Source organism: Euprymna scolopes, chromosome 27 (genome assembly GCF_053919585.1).
Source record: "Euprymna scolopes isolate OS-2025 chromosome 27, ASM5391958v1, whole genome shotgun sequence".
In the NCBI taxonomy this organism is placed as follows: Eukaryota; Metazoa; Mollusca; class Cephalopoda; order Sepiida; family Sepiolidae; genus Euprymna; species Euprymna scolopes.
The window spans coordinates 1,851,548-1,865,883 of NC_136508.1; the positions used below are offsets into that span (position 1 = coordinate 1,851,548).

General features: G+C 28.3%; 1 protein-coding gene across 2 annotated transcripts in view; it reads right to left on the reverse strand.

Annotated features, from left to right (window-relative positions):
- LOC145248787 (kin of IRRE-like protein 1) overlaps nt 1-14,336 on the reverse strand; it is a 2,909,730-nt gene that overhangs the window by 1,513,387 nt on the left and 1,382,007 nt on the right. The gene's annotated exons all lie outside the window — the stretch shown is intronic.

Consider the following 14,336-nt stretch of genomic DNA (forward strand, 5'->3'; position numbering starts at 1 on the left):
GTTCGATGATTGCCAAAAGGGAGAAACGTATTTTCTTTTTTATACTTGGTATTATTCTATCTAATATGTTTTTACTTATTCTTCCTAGGTCTGATTTAGCGGGGCAGGTTAGCCTGATACAGGGGTTTCTGCTGAAGTTAGGCTTATAGTCCTTTAGGGTGAATCTTTGGGTAGATGGAGTGAAGACTTCTGTGTGGTTACTCAGGTTCTTAGCTTGGTTGTTGATCCTATGTGTTGAGTTTTGCAGTACTTCCTTATATGATTTTCTAAGCTCTTTATATATTAGGCTCTCATAAGCTTGGTAGTTTAATTTGTAATAGTTTTTTGTTTTATCTGCGGGAACAAATAGTTCTGTCCCATTTTTAACTTTATGTGCCAAGCCGTTTATTTTATTAACTATCGGGTGTGGATATGTATTAGGTTTCTTAAATTTTATTTGCTTGATTAGATTAATTAGTACGTTTTCAAATTCTTCTAAATGTTCATTAGCTTTAGGGAATTGGTTTGATTTTAGTCCATAATATTTCGCCCCCATTCTCTCTTGCTCTCTCTGTCGGGAGATACTATTTATTGGCAGAGGGGGGTTCTAAATTACTGTGGAGCGGGGGAGGGAGAGTTTCCTTAGGGGTGCCCAAGCGGTTTTGTTTTATACTCATGTTAAGGTCATGGTGGTATGCTTTCCATCTAACATTAATTATGAATTTATTGATAGCTGCTATTTAGAGATCTAGGATTTCCCGGATGGGGTAGGGATGTTTTTGGATGAGAGGGGGATACATTCCTTATTAAACATATCTGGAAAAGTCAAATAAAGCTAATTTTATTTATTTATTTTATTTTTTAATATTCAATTTTACTTCTAATTTATTTTCAGCTTTATTATTACTATATTTATAATTGTCATTACCATTATCCTTTGTACTATTATAATTACCCTAATATTATTTGGTATATTTTTACCACTCTCATAAGTAGTACTGGTTTCCTTACTCCCCCACTTTGACATCAATATGTATACTTAACGTTCTGCATCAAGTTATAAGCACTCATAGTCATTGCCACTCTAAACTTCGACCGCCCCCTTATGATCATACTCCCTATATCATAACAGTAGAAACTTATAAATATATTGCAGCATATTACCTTTCATTTTTATAACCCTGCATATCCCCGCCCCCAAATTATAAGCAATTTTATAGCCACCATTTGCCGTTTAGGTGGCATTAATCAAAATTACCACCTCCATAGAAAATAGCCACCTCATAAACCGTTAAAATAAGTTACCACGCAGCAACAATACACCCCCTATTTAACCATAATACATATACCCCTTAATCTCAATGCTATGTTTAAGACCATATATATTCTTATATATCATCCTATATATAATAAGCTTCTCCATATTTATTTAGAATTCAATAAAGCTTCCCCCACCACTCTATAATTCCTCTTAATCTTTTTCATCCCTAATGAACCTTACACTAGACACCGCATCTTCCCCATGCTACCTAGCACCTTCTTTATTCTTCTGATGAGAAACATTAGACTTCGAAATGCCCTGGCATAAAGACTCCTTTCTATCCCCCAATATTTGCCTGTATTCCATTATTCAATAAATGATCCATTCTATATCTACCAATATATAGTTTTGTAGTTTTGTGTCTTCATTTCATACTCTTGTTGTCCTATTATATATATATATAATATTTACGATATATATATACACACACGCAATAAATATGATATATATATATATATACAGTATATATATATATATATTACAATATATACATACATGCACACACACACACGCACACACACATATATATATAAAATACAATATATCATGAACACGAAATAAGTTCATATATATAGTATATATAAAACGAGGCAACAATTTATTCTATTTGAATGGTTTCAAGATTTCTTTAACCGATTTAGATTGCTTTAACGCTGCCAAATCAGGACAACGCGCCCGTTTTCTATCATCAGTTCACGGTTTAGTGTAAAGTAAATTTAAAAAAAAAAGAATAAGATTTTGTGAAAAAATCGATTAAATTTTTTGTAGAATTATTAACGGATTTTTGTCGTTACATCCCATTTAAAATATATTTTTAATAGAAAAAGTATTTCGCTAACAACATATGTTCATTACCCGAGAGAAACATCGATTACTTTACTTTGAATAGTGAACATTGATTTAGGCCAGTGCATGTAAATTGCATGTTGCTTCACTATTTTTAAAACTTTCGGGCTTGAACTTTCGTTTCTTCGAACTCTTGCCAATGCGTCACGGCAGCATGTCCTTTCCGAAAGTAGCCATCAGTACGTTGTCCCAACGACTTTGATACCTATTCTCAATCTCTTTCAGTGCCTAATGGAATCTCCCCACCCCCTGCTAGTCACTCATTGAACCCAGGTCCTTGTAAATCGGTTTATATGTGAAAATAGGTAGTACAACCTGACGCTTATGTTGCACCCCAGGTTTCTGAGAGCAGCCGGCATGATGTTGAACAGTTCTGCGCTGTTTCTGGATTTATTTTTTTTCAAGAAATTTCATGCTTCCAGTTCCACTTCGTTAACGGAGTTTTCGAACTCTGGATTTCTGATGAGCTGCCAGATCTGGGGACAATCAAAGATGTCAGCTTTCAATTTCTCCATAGTCAATCCTGAAAACGCCTGGCACAAACAAATGAAGCACTCATGTTTGCCCATAGCCATGGTAAACTGCTTGATTAAGCCGAGTTTGATGTTCAGCAGTGTAATGAGTATTCAGTCTCTCTCCACCAGAGGGTCGTTAATGGCTTTCCTTTCTTTACAAGGCACTTATTATAATCCACCAGAGGGTCGTTAATGGCTTTCCTTTCTTTACAAGGCACTTATTATAATCCACCAGAGGGTCGTTAATGGCTTTCCTTTCTTTACAAGGCACTTATTATAATCCACCAGAGGGTCGTTAATGGCTTTCCTTTCTTTACAAGGCACTTATTATAATCCACCAGAGGGTCGTTAATGGCTTTCCTTTCTTTACAAGGCACTTATTATAATCCACCAGAGGGTCGTTAATGGCTTTCCTTTCTTTACAAGGCACTTATTATAATCCACCAGAGGGTCGTTAATGGCTTTCCTTTCTTTACAAGGCACTTATTATAATCCACCAGTGGGTCGTTAATGGCTTTCCTTTCTTTACAAGGCACTTATTATAATCCACCAGAGGGTCGTTAATGGCTTTCCTTTCTTTACAAGGCACTTATTATAATCCACCAGAGGGTCGTTAATGGCTTTCCTTTCTTTACAAGGCACTTATTATAATCCACCAGAGGGTCGTTAATGGCTTTCCTTTCTTTACAAGGCACTTATTATAATCCACCAGAGGGTCGTTAATGGCTTTCCTTTCTTTACAAGGCACTTATTATAATCCACCAGAGGGTCGTTAATGGCTTTCCTTTCTTTACAAGGCACTTATTATAATCCACCAGTGGGTCGTTAATGGCTTTCCTTTCTTTACAAGGCACTTATTATAATCCACCAGAGGGTCGTTAATGGCTTTTCTTTCTTTACAAGGCACTTATTATAATCCACCAGAGGGTCGTTAATGGCTTTCCTTTCTTTACAAGGCACTTATTATAATCCACCAGAGGGTCGTTAATGGCTTTCCTTTCTTTACAAGGCACTTATTATAATCCACCAGAGGGTCGTTAATGGCTTTCCTTTCTTTACAAGGCACTTATTATAATCCACCAGAGGGTCGTTAATGGCTTTCCTTTCTTTACAAGGCACTTATTATAATCCACCAGAGGGTCGTTAATGGCTTTCCTTTCTTTACAAGGCACTTATTATAATCCACCAGAGGGTCGTTAATGGCTTTCCTTTCTTTACAAGGCACTTATTATAATCCACCAGAGGGTCGTTAATGGCTTTCCTTTCTTTACAAGGCACTTATTATAATCCACCAGAGGGTCGTTAATGGCTTTCCTTTCTTTACAAGGCACTTATTATAATCCACCAGAGGGTCGTTAATGGCTTTCCTTTCTTTACAAGGCACTTATTATAATCCACCAGAGGGTCGTTAATGGCTTTCCTTTCTTTACAAGGCACTTATTATAATCCACCAGAGGGTCGTTAATGGCTTTCCTTTCTTTACAAGGCACTTATTATAATCCACCAGAGGGTCGTTAATGGCTTTCCTTTCTTTACAAGGCACTTATTATAATCCACCAGAGGGTCGTTAATGGCTTTCCTTTCTTTACAAGGCACTTATTATAATCCACCAACTTTATGCTTTGAGGCAACGATTTTTTTGGAACAATTTGGAATTTTATGACTTCAAAATAGTCTCTTTTCGCCGTAATCACTAAAAATGATCAAACTTGGATACTTCTTGCCATTAAAATAATCATTTCAAATCAAAACAATTATTTGACATGGCAATGTACTCCCATCAACTTCGAAAATGCTTCACACATGTGAATAAAAACGTACAAAACGACATGTGTCCTAGCTAAAAAAACTTGACTTGATTAAGCAAAACTAATGAGATTTTCGATTTATCAGAAAATCAATTGCAAAAACACAACCAATTTGTTGTTTACTCGTGTACAATACTACATTCAGAAAGTTCATATGTAGACTTGAATCTTTTTCTCATTAACAATTTAGACAATATAAATCTGTATAAGCCAAACACTTAAATTATTTCTTTATTTTAAGCTTGCGTATTTAATGTTGGAAACTGGTTAAATGACATGTTCTTGCCCTTTTTTGTACACTTTTATGTTTAATTGATTTTCACCAGATACTCGAGCTTCCTTTACAACGAGATAAAAGTTTACAGAACAACTTTTTGACGAAATCTCATTCACTTGAGTTTCTATAACGCACAACATTTGGGAAATGGATCTGGCTTTTATAATGCACCAAACTAAAACATCTGTTTTATTAGTTGTTAATGTGCTCAGCTATTCTAGTAACTTTAATCCAATTTTTACATTTCTATGAATATTGCTATTTTTCTCATAAATGCAAAGATTCTGCTGCAACCACTTAATCGACGTAATTGCAAAAGTAGGAGGTTTTAACAATTACATATTTAGATTCTAAAATTCATTCAAAACATTAAAAAAAATTAAATTTCAAAAGGAACAAAAAATAGAAACATTTTCACGTGCCAATAATAAAGAAAAGATTTTGTTTAAATGCCAAATTTAGTTGTATACATAATTTCTCAGGACTTTTCCCTTTTGATAATTAAATTCGCATTTTACTGAGATTTTCAGAAGTACATTTTAAATAATTCGTTCGTTTCCATATAAAGATTAAAAAATAAAAAAACAGTAAAAGAAGGGCATGATTAAAGAGATATTTTGCCAGTTTCGATTATTTTGATGATCCTTCTTTAATATAAGAATCCATAATTATTTCACAAATAACGACCAATATCTATTTCAGACATGACATATTGGAATAATCCGCAATTTATACAGCTATAATATATTTAATATAACAAAAAATTATAACAAAAAATGACCAGTAAGGAACTAAAATTCATTTTAAGTGTTTTAATAAGCCGATGCATTTTAGTCTTTTTGGTCTAGTGGTATTTCACCATCTGGGGGGTGGGGGTCATTGTTATAAGCATATGAGTTTTTTGTTATTACCATATGAGTTTTTTGTTATTACCATATGAGTTTTTTGTTATTAGCATATGAGTTTTTTGTTATTAGCATATGAGTTTTTTGTTATTAGCATATGAGTTTTTTGTTATTAGCATATGCGTTTTTTGTTATTAGCATATGAGTTTTTGTCATTAGCATATGAGTTTTTTTGTTATTAGCATATGAGTTTTTTTGTTATTAGCATATGAGTTTTTGTCATTAGTATATGAGTTTTGTTAGCCTATGAGTTTTTTGTAAGCATATGAGTTTTTTGTTAGCATATGAGTTTTTTGTTATTAGCATATGAGTTTTTTGTTATTAGCATATGAGTTTTTTGTTATTAGCATATGAGTTTTTTGTTATTAGCATATGAGTTTTTTGTTATTAGCATATGAGTTTTTTGTTATTAGCATATGAGTTTTTTGTTATTAGCATATGAGTTTTTTGTTATTAGCATATGAGTTTTTGTTATTACCATATGAGTTTTTGTTATTAGCATATGAGTTTTTTGTTATTAACATATGAGTTTTTTGTTATTAACATATGAGTTTTTGTTATTAGCATATAAGTTTTTGTTATTAGCATATGAGTTTTTGTTATGAGCATATGAGTTTTTGTTATGAGCATATGAGTTTTTGTTATGAGCAATTTGTTAGCATATGAGTTGTTTGTTAGCATATGAGTTTTTGTTATTAGCATATGAGTTTTTGTAATTAGCATATAATTTTTTGTTATTAGCATATGAGTTTTTTGTTAGCACATGAGTTTTTTGTTATTAGCATATGAGCTTTTTGTTAGCATATGAGTTTTTTGTTATTAGCATATGAGTTTTTTGTTATTAGCATATGAGTTTTTGTAATTAGCATATAATTTTTTGTTATTAGCATATGAGTTTTTTGTTAGCACATGAGTTTTTTGTTATTAGCATATGAGTTTTTTGTTAGCATATGAGTTTTTTGTTATTAGCATATGAGGTTTTTGTTATTGGCATATGAATTTTTGTTATTAGCATATGAGTTTTTTGTTATTAGCATATGAGTTTTTTGTTATTAGCATATGAGTTTTTTGTTAGCATATGAGTTTTTTTGTTATTAGCATATGAGTTTTTGTCATTAGTATATGAGTTTTTTGTTATTAGCATATGAGTTTTTTGTTATTAGCATATAATGTGGTTGTTATTAGAATATGAGTGTTTTTGTCATTACCATATGAGGTTTTTGTTATTAGCATATGCGTTTTTTGTTATTAGCATATGAGTTTTTTTGTTATTAGCATATGCGTTTTTTGTTATTAGCATATGACGTTTTTGTTATTAGCATATGACGTTTTTGTTATTAGCATATGAGTTTTTTGTTATTAGCATATGAGTTTTTTGTTATTAGCATATGAGTTTTTTGTTATTAGCATATGAGTTTTTGTTATTAGCATATGAGTTTTTGTTATTAGCATATGAGTTTTTTTGTTATTCGCATATGCGTTTTTTGTTATTAGCATATGCGTTTTTTGTTATTAGCATATGCGTTTTTTGTTATTAGCATATGAGTTTTTTGTTATTAGCATATGAGTTTTTTTGTTATCACCATACACGTTTTTTGTTATTAGCATATGACGTTTTTGTTATTAGCATATGACGTTTTTGTTATTAGCATATGAGTTTTTTGTTATTAGCATATGAGTTTTTTGTTATTAGCATATGAGTTTTTTGTTATTAGCATATGAGTTTTTTGTTATTAGCATATGAGTTTTTGTTATTAGCATATGAGTTTTTGTTATTAGCATATGAGTTTTTTGTTATTAGCATATGAGTTTTTTGTTATTATCATATGAGGTCTTTGTTATAAGCATATGAGGTTTTTTATGAGCATATGAGTTTTTTGTTATTATCATGTGAGTTTGTTTGTTATTATCATATGAGGTTTTTGTTATTAGCATATAATGTGGTTGTTATTAGAATATGAGTGTTTTTGTCATTACCATATGAGGTTTTTGTTATTAGCATATGAGTTTTTTTATGATCATATGAGTTTTTTTTGTTATTATCATATGAGTTTTTTTGTTATTATCATATGAGTTTTTTGTTATTAGCATATGAGTTTTTTTTTTATTAGCATATGAGTTTTTTTGTTATTGGCATATGAGTTTTTTTGTTATTGGCATATGAGTTTTTTTGTTATTAGCATATGAGTGTTTTGTTATTAGCATATGAGTTTTTTTCTTATTTGCATATGAGTTTTTTTGTTATTAGCATATGAGTGTTTTGTTATTAGCATATGAGTTTTTTGTTAGCATATGACTATTTTGTTATTAGCATATGAGTTTTTTTGTTATTAGCATATGCGTTTTTTGTTATTAGCATATGAGGTTTTTGTTATTAGCACATGAGTTTTTGTGATTCGCATATGAGTTTTTTTGTTATTAGCATATGAGTTTTTTGTTATTAGCGTATGAGTTTTTTATTATTAGCATATGAGGTTTTTGTTATTAGCATATGAGTTTTTTGTTATTAGCATATGAGGTTTTTTTTATTAGCATATGAGTTTTTTTGTTATTAACATATGCGTTTTTTTGTTATTAGCATATGAGTTTTTTGGTATTAGCATATGAGTTTTTTTGTTATTAGCATATGCGTTTTTTAGTTATTAGCATATGACTGTTTTTATTATCATATGAGTTTTTTGTTATTAGCATATGCGTTTTTTGTTAGTAGCATATGAGTTTTTTGTAATTAGCATATGCGTTTTTTGTTATCATGTGAGATTTTGTTATTAGCATATGAGTTTTTTTGTTATTAGCATATGTGTGTTTTTGTTATTAGCATATGCGTTTTTTTGTTATTAGCATATGAGCTTTTTGTTATTAGAATATGAGTTTTTTTGTTATTAGCATATGCGTTTTTTGTTATTAGCATATGCGTTTTTTGTTATTAGCATATGCGTTTTTTGTTATTAGCATATGAGTTTTTTGTTATTAGCATATGAGTTTTTTTGTTATCACCATACACGTTTTTTTGTTATTAGCATATGACGTTTTTGTTATTAGCATATGACGTTTTTGTTATTAGCATATGAGTTTTTTGTTATTAGCATATGAGTTTTTTGTTATTAGCATATGAGTTTTTTGTTATTAGCATATGAGTTTTTTGTTATTAGTATATGAGTTTTTTGTTATTAGCATATGAGTTTTTTGTTATTAGCATATGAGTTTTTTGTTATTAGCATATGAGTTTTTTGTTATTATCATATGAGGTCTTTGTTATAAGCATATGAGGTTTTTTATGAGCATATGAGTTTTTTGTTATTATCATGTGAGTTTGTTTGTTATTATCATATGAGGTTTTTGTTATTAGCATATAATGTGGTTGTTATTAGAATATGAGTGTTTTTGTCATTACCATATGAGGTTTTTGTTATTAGCATATGAGTTTTTTTATGATCATATGAGTTTTTTTTGTTATTATCATATGAGTTTTTTTGTTATTATCATATGAGTTTTTTGTTATTAGCATATGAGTTTTTTTTTTATTAGCATATGAGTTTTTTTGTTATTGGCATATGAGTTTTTTTGTTATTGGCATATGAGTTTTTTTGTTATTAGCATATGAGTGTTTTGTTATTAGCATATGAGTTTTTTTCTTATTTGCATATGAGTTTTTTTGTTATTAGCATATGAGTGTTTTGTTATTAGCATATGAGTTTTTTGTTAGCATATGACTATTTTGTTATTAGCATATGAGTTTTTTTGTTATTAGCATATGCGTTTTTTGTTATTAGCATATGAGGTTTTTGTTATTAGCACATGAGTTTTTGTGATTCGCATATGAGTTTTTTTGTTATTAGCATATGAGTTTTTTGTTATTAGCGTATGAGTTTTTTATTATTAGCATATGAGGTTTTTGTTATTAGCATATGAGTTTTTTGTTATTAGCATATGAGGTTTTTTTTATTAGCATATGAGTTTTTTTGTTATTAACATATGCGTTTTTTTGTTATTAGCATATGAGTTTTTTGGTATTAGCATATGAGTTTTTTTGTTATTAGCATATGCGTTTTTTAGTTATTAGCATATGACTGTTTTTATTATCATATGAGTTTTTTGTTATTAGCATATGCGTTTTTTGTTAGTAGCATATGAGTTTTTTGTAATTAGCATATGCGTTTTTTGTTATCATGTGAGATTTTGTTATTAGCATATGAGTTTTTTTGTTATTAGCATATGTGTGTTTTTGTTATTAGCATATGCGTTTTTTTGTTATTAGCATATGAGCTTTTTGTTATTAGCATATGAGTTTTTTTGTTATTAGCATATGCGTTTTTTGTTATTAGCATATGCGTTTTTTGTTATTAGCATATGCGTTTTTTGTTATTAGCATATGAGTTTTTTGTTATTAGCATATGAGTTTTTTTGTTATCACCATACACGTTTTTTTGTTATTAGCATATGACGTTTTTGTTATTAGCATATGACGTTTTTGTTATTAGCATATGAGTTTTTTGTTATTAGCATATGAGTTTTTTGTTATTAGCATATGAGTTTTTTGTTATTAGCATATGAGTTTTTTGTTATTAGTATATGAGTTTTTTGTTATTAGCATATGAGTTTTTTGTTATTAGCATATGAGTTTTTTGTTATTAGCATATGAGTTTTTGTTATTAGCATATGAGTTTTTGTTATTAGCATATGAGTTTTTTTGTTATTAGCATATGAGGTCTTTGTTATAAGCATATGAGGTTTTTGTTATTGGCATATGAATTTTTGTTATTAGCATATGAGTTTTTTGTTATTAGCATATGAGTTTTTTGTTATTAGCATATGAGTTTTTTGTTAGCATATGAGTTTTTTTGTTATTAGCATATGAGTTTTTGTCATTAGTATATGAGTTTTTTGTTATTAGCATATGAGTTTTTTGTTATTAGCATATAATGTGGTTGTTATTAGAATATGAGTGTTTTTGTCATTACCATATGAGTTTTTTGTTATTAGCATATGCGTTTTTTGTTATTAGCATATGAGTTTTTTTGTTATTAGCATATGCGTTTTTTGTTATTAGCATATGACGTTTTTGTTATTAGCATATGACGTTTTTGTTATTAGCATATGAGTTTTTTGTTATTAGCATATGAGTTTTTTGTTATTAGCATATGAGTTTTTGTTATTAGCATATGAGTTTTTGTTATTAGCATATGAGTTTTTTGTTATTAGCATATGAGTTTTTTTGTTATTCGCATATGCGTTTTTTGTTATTAGCATATGCGTTTTTTGTTATTAGCATATGCGTTTTTTGTTATTAGCATATGAGTTTTTTGTTATTAGCATATGCGTTTTTTTGTTATCACCATACACGTTTTTTGTTATTAGCATATGACGTTTTTGTTATTAGCATATGACGTTTTTGTTATTAGCATATGAGTTTTTTGTTATTAGCATATGAGTTTTTTGTTATTAGCATATGAGTTTTTTGTTATTAGCATATGAGTTTTTTGTTATTAGCATATGAGTTTTTGTTATTAGCATATGAGTTTTTGTTATTAGCATATGAGTTTTTTGTTATTAGCATATGAGTTTTTTGTTATTATCATATGAGGTCTTTGTTATAAGCATATGAGGTTTTTTATGAGCATATGAGTTTTTTGTTATTATCATGTGAGTTTGTTTGTTATTATCATATGAGGTTTTTGTTATTAGCATATAATGTGGTTGTTATTAGAATATGAGTGTTTTTGTCATTACCATATGAGGTTTTTGTTATTAGCATATGAGTTTTTTTATGATCATATGAGTTTTTTTTGTTATTATCATATGAGTTTTTTTGTTATTATCATATGAGTTTTTTGTTATTAGCATATGAGTTTTTTTTTTATTAGCATATGAGTTTTTTTGTTATTGGCATATGAGTTTTTTTGTTATTGGCATATGAGTTTTTTTGTTATTAGCATATGAGTGTTTTGTTATTAGCATATGAGTTTTTTTCTTATTTGCATATGAGTTTTTTTGTTATTAGCATATGAGTGTTTTGTTATTAGCATATGAGTTTTTTGTTAGCATATGACTATTTTGTTATTAGCATATGAGTTTTTTTGTTATTAGCATATGCGTTTTTTGTTATTAGCATATGAGGTTTTTGTTATTAGCACATGAGTTTTTGTGATTCGCATATGAGTTTTTTTGTTATTAGCATATGAGTTTTTTGTTATTAGCGTATGAGTTTTTTATTATTAGCATATGAGGTTTTTGTTATTAGCATATGAGTTTTTTGTTATTAGCATATGAGGTTTTTTTTATTAGCATATGAGTTTTTTTGTTATTAACATATGCGTTTTTTTGTTATTAGCATATGAGTTTTTTGGTATTAGCATATGAGTTTTTTTGTTATTAGCATATGCGTTTTTTAGTTATTAGCATATGACTGTTTTTATTATCATATGAGTTTTTTGTTATTAGCATATGCGTTTTTTGTTAGTAGCATATGAGTTTTTTGTAATTAGCATATGCGTTTTTTGTTATCATGTGAGATTTTGTTATTAGCATATGAGTTTTTTTGTTATTAGCATATGTGTGTTTTTGTTATTAGCATATGCGTTTTTTTGTTATTAGCATATGAGCTTTTTGTTATTAGAATATGAGTTTTTTTGTTATTAGCATATGCGTTTTTTGTTATTAGCATATGCGTTTTTTGTTATTAGCATATGCGTTTTTTGTTATTAGCATATGAGTTTTTTGTTATTAGCATATGAGTTTTTTTGTTATCACCATACACGTTTTTTTGTTATTAGCATATGACGTTTTTGTTATTAGCATATGACGTTTTTGTTATTAGCATATGAGTTTTTTGTTATTAGCATATGAGTTTTTTGTTATTAGCATATGAGTTTTTTGTTATTAGCATATGAGTTTTTTGTTATTAGTATATGAGTTTTTTGTTATTAGCATATGAGTTTTTTGTTATTAGCATATGAGTTTTTTGTTATTAGCATATGAGTTTTTTGTTATTATCATATGAGGTCTTTGTTATAAGCATATGAGGTTTTTTATGAGCATATGAGTTTTTTGTTATTATCATGTGAGTTTGTTTGTTATTATCATATGAGGTTTTTGTTATTAGCATATAATGTGGTTGTTATTAGAATATGAGTGTTTTTGTCATTACCATATGAGGTTTTTGTTATTAGCATATGAGTTTTTTTATGATCATATGAGTTTTTTTTGTTATTATCATATGAGTTTTTTTGTTATTATCATATGAGTTTTTTGTTATTAGCATATGAGTTTTTTTTTTATTAGCATATGAGTTTTTTTGTTATTGGCATATGAGTTTTTTTGTTATTGGCATATGAGTTTTTTTGTTATTAGCATATGAGTGTTTTGTTATTAGCATATGAGTTTTTTTCTTATTTGCATATGAGTTTTTTTGTTATTAGCATATGAGTGTTTTGTTATTAGCATATGAGTTTTTTGTTAGCATATGACTATTTTGTTATTAGCATATGAGTTTTTTTGTTATTAGCATATGCGTTTTTTGTTATTAGCATATGAGGTTTTTGTTATTAGCACATGAGTTTTTGTGATTCGCATATGAGTTTTTTTGTTATTAGCATATGAGTTTTTTGTTATTAGCGTATGAGTTTTTTATTATTAGCATATGAGGTTTTTGTTATTAGCATATGAGTTTTTTGTTATTAGCATATGAGGTTTTTTTTATTAGCATATGAGTTTTTTTGTTATTAACATATGCGTTTTTTTGTTATTAGCATATGAGTTTTTTGGTATTAGCATATGAGTTTTTTTGTTATTAGCATATGCGTTTTTTAGTTATTAGCATATGACTGTTTTTATTATCATATGAGTTTTTTGTTATTAGCATATGCGTTTTTTGTTAGTAGCATATGAGTTTTTTGTAATTAGCATATGCGTTTTTTGTTATCATGTGAGATTTTGTTATTAGCATATGAGTTTTTTTGTTATTAGCATATGTGTGTTTTTGTTATTAGCATATGCGTTTTTTTGTTATTAGCATATGAGCTTTTTGTTATTAGCATATGAGTTTTTTTGTTATTAGCATATGCGTTTTTTGTTATTAGCATATGCGTTTTTTGTTATTAGCATATGCGTTTTTTGTTATTAGCATATGAGTTTTTTGTTATTAGCATATGAGTTTTTTTGTTATCACCATACACGTTTTTTTGTTATTAGCATATGACGTTTTTGTTATTAGCATATGACGTTTTTGTTATTAGCATATGAGTTTTTTGTTATTAGCATATGAGTTTTTTGTTATTAGCATATGAGTTTTTTGTTATTAGCATATGAGTTTTTTGTTATTAGTATATGAGTTTTTTGTTATTAGCATATGAGTTTTTTGTTATTAGCATATGAGTTTTTTGTTATTAGCATATGAGTTTTTGTTATTAGCATATGAGTTTTTGTTATTAGCATATGAGTTTTTTTGTTATTAGCATATGAGGTCTTTGTTATAAGCATATGAGGTTTTTGTTATTGGCATATGAATTTTTGTTATTAGCATATGAGTTTTTTGTTATTAGCATATGAGTTTTTTGTTATTAGCATATGAGTTTTTTGTTAGCATATGAGTTTTTTTGTTATTAGCATATGAGTTTTTGTCATTAGTATATGAGTTTTTTGTTATTAGCATATGAGTTTTTTGTTATTAGCATATAATGTGGTTGT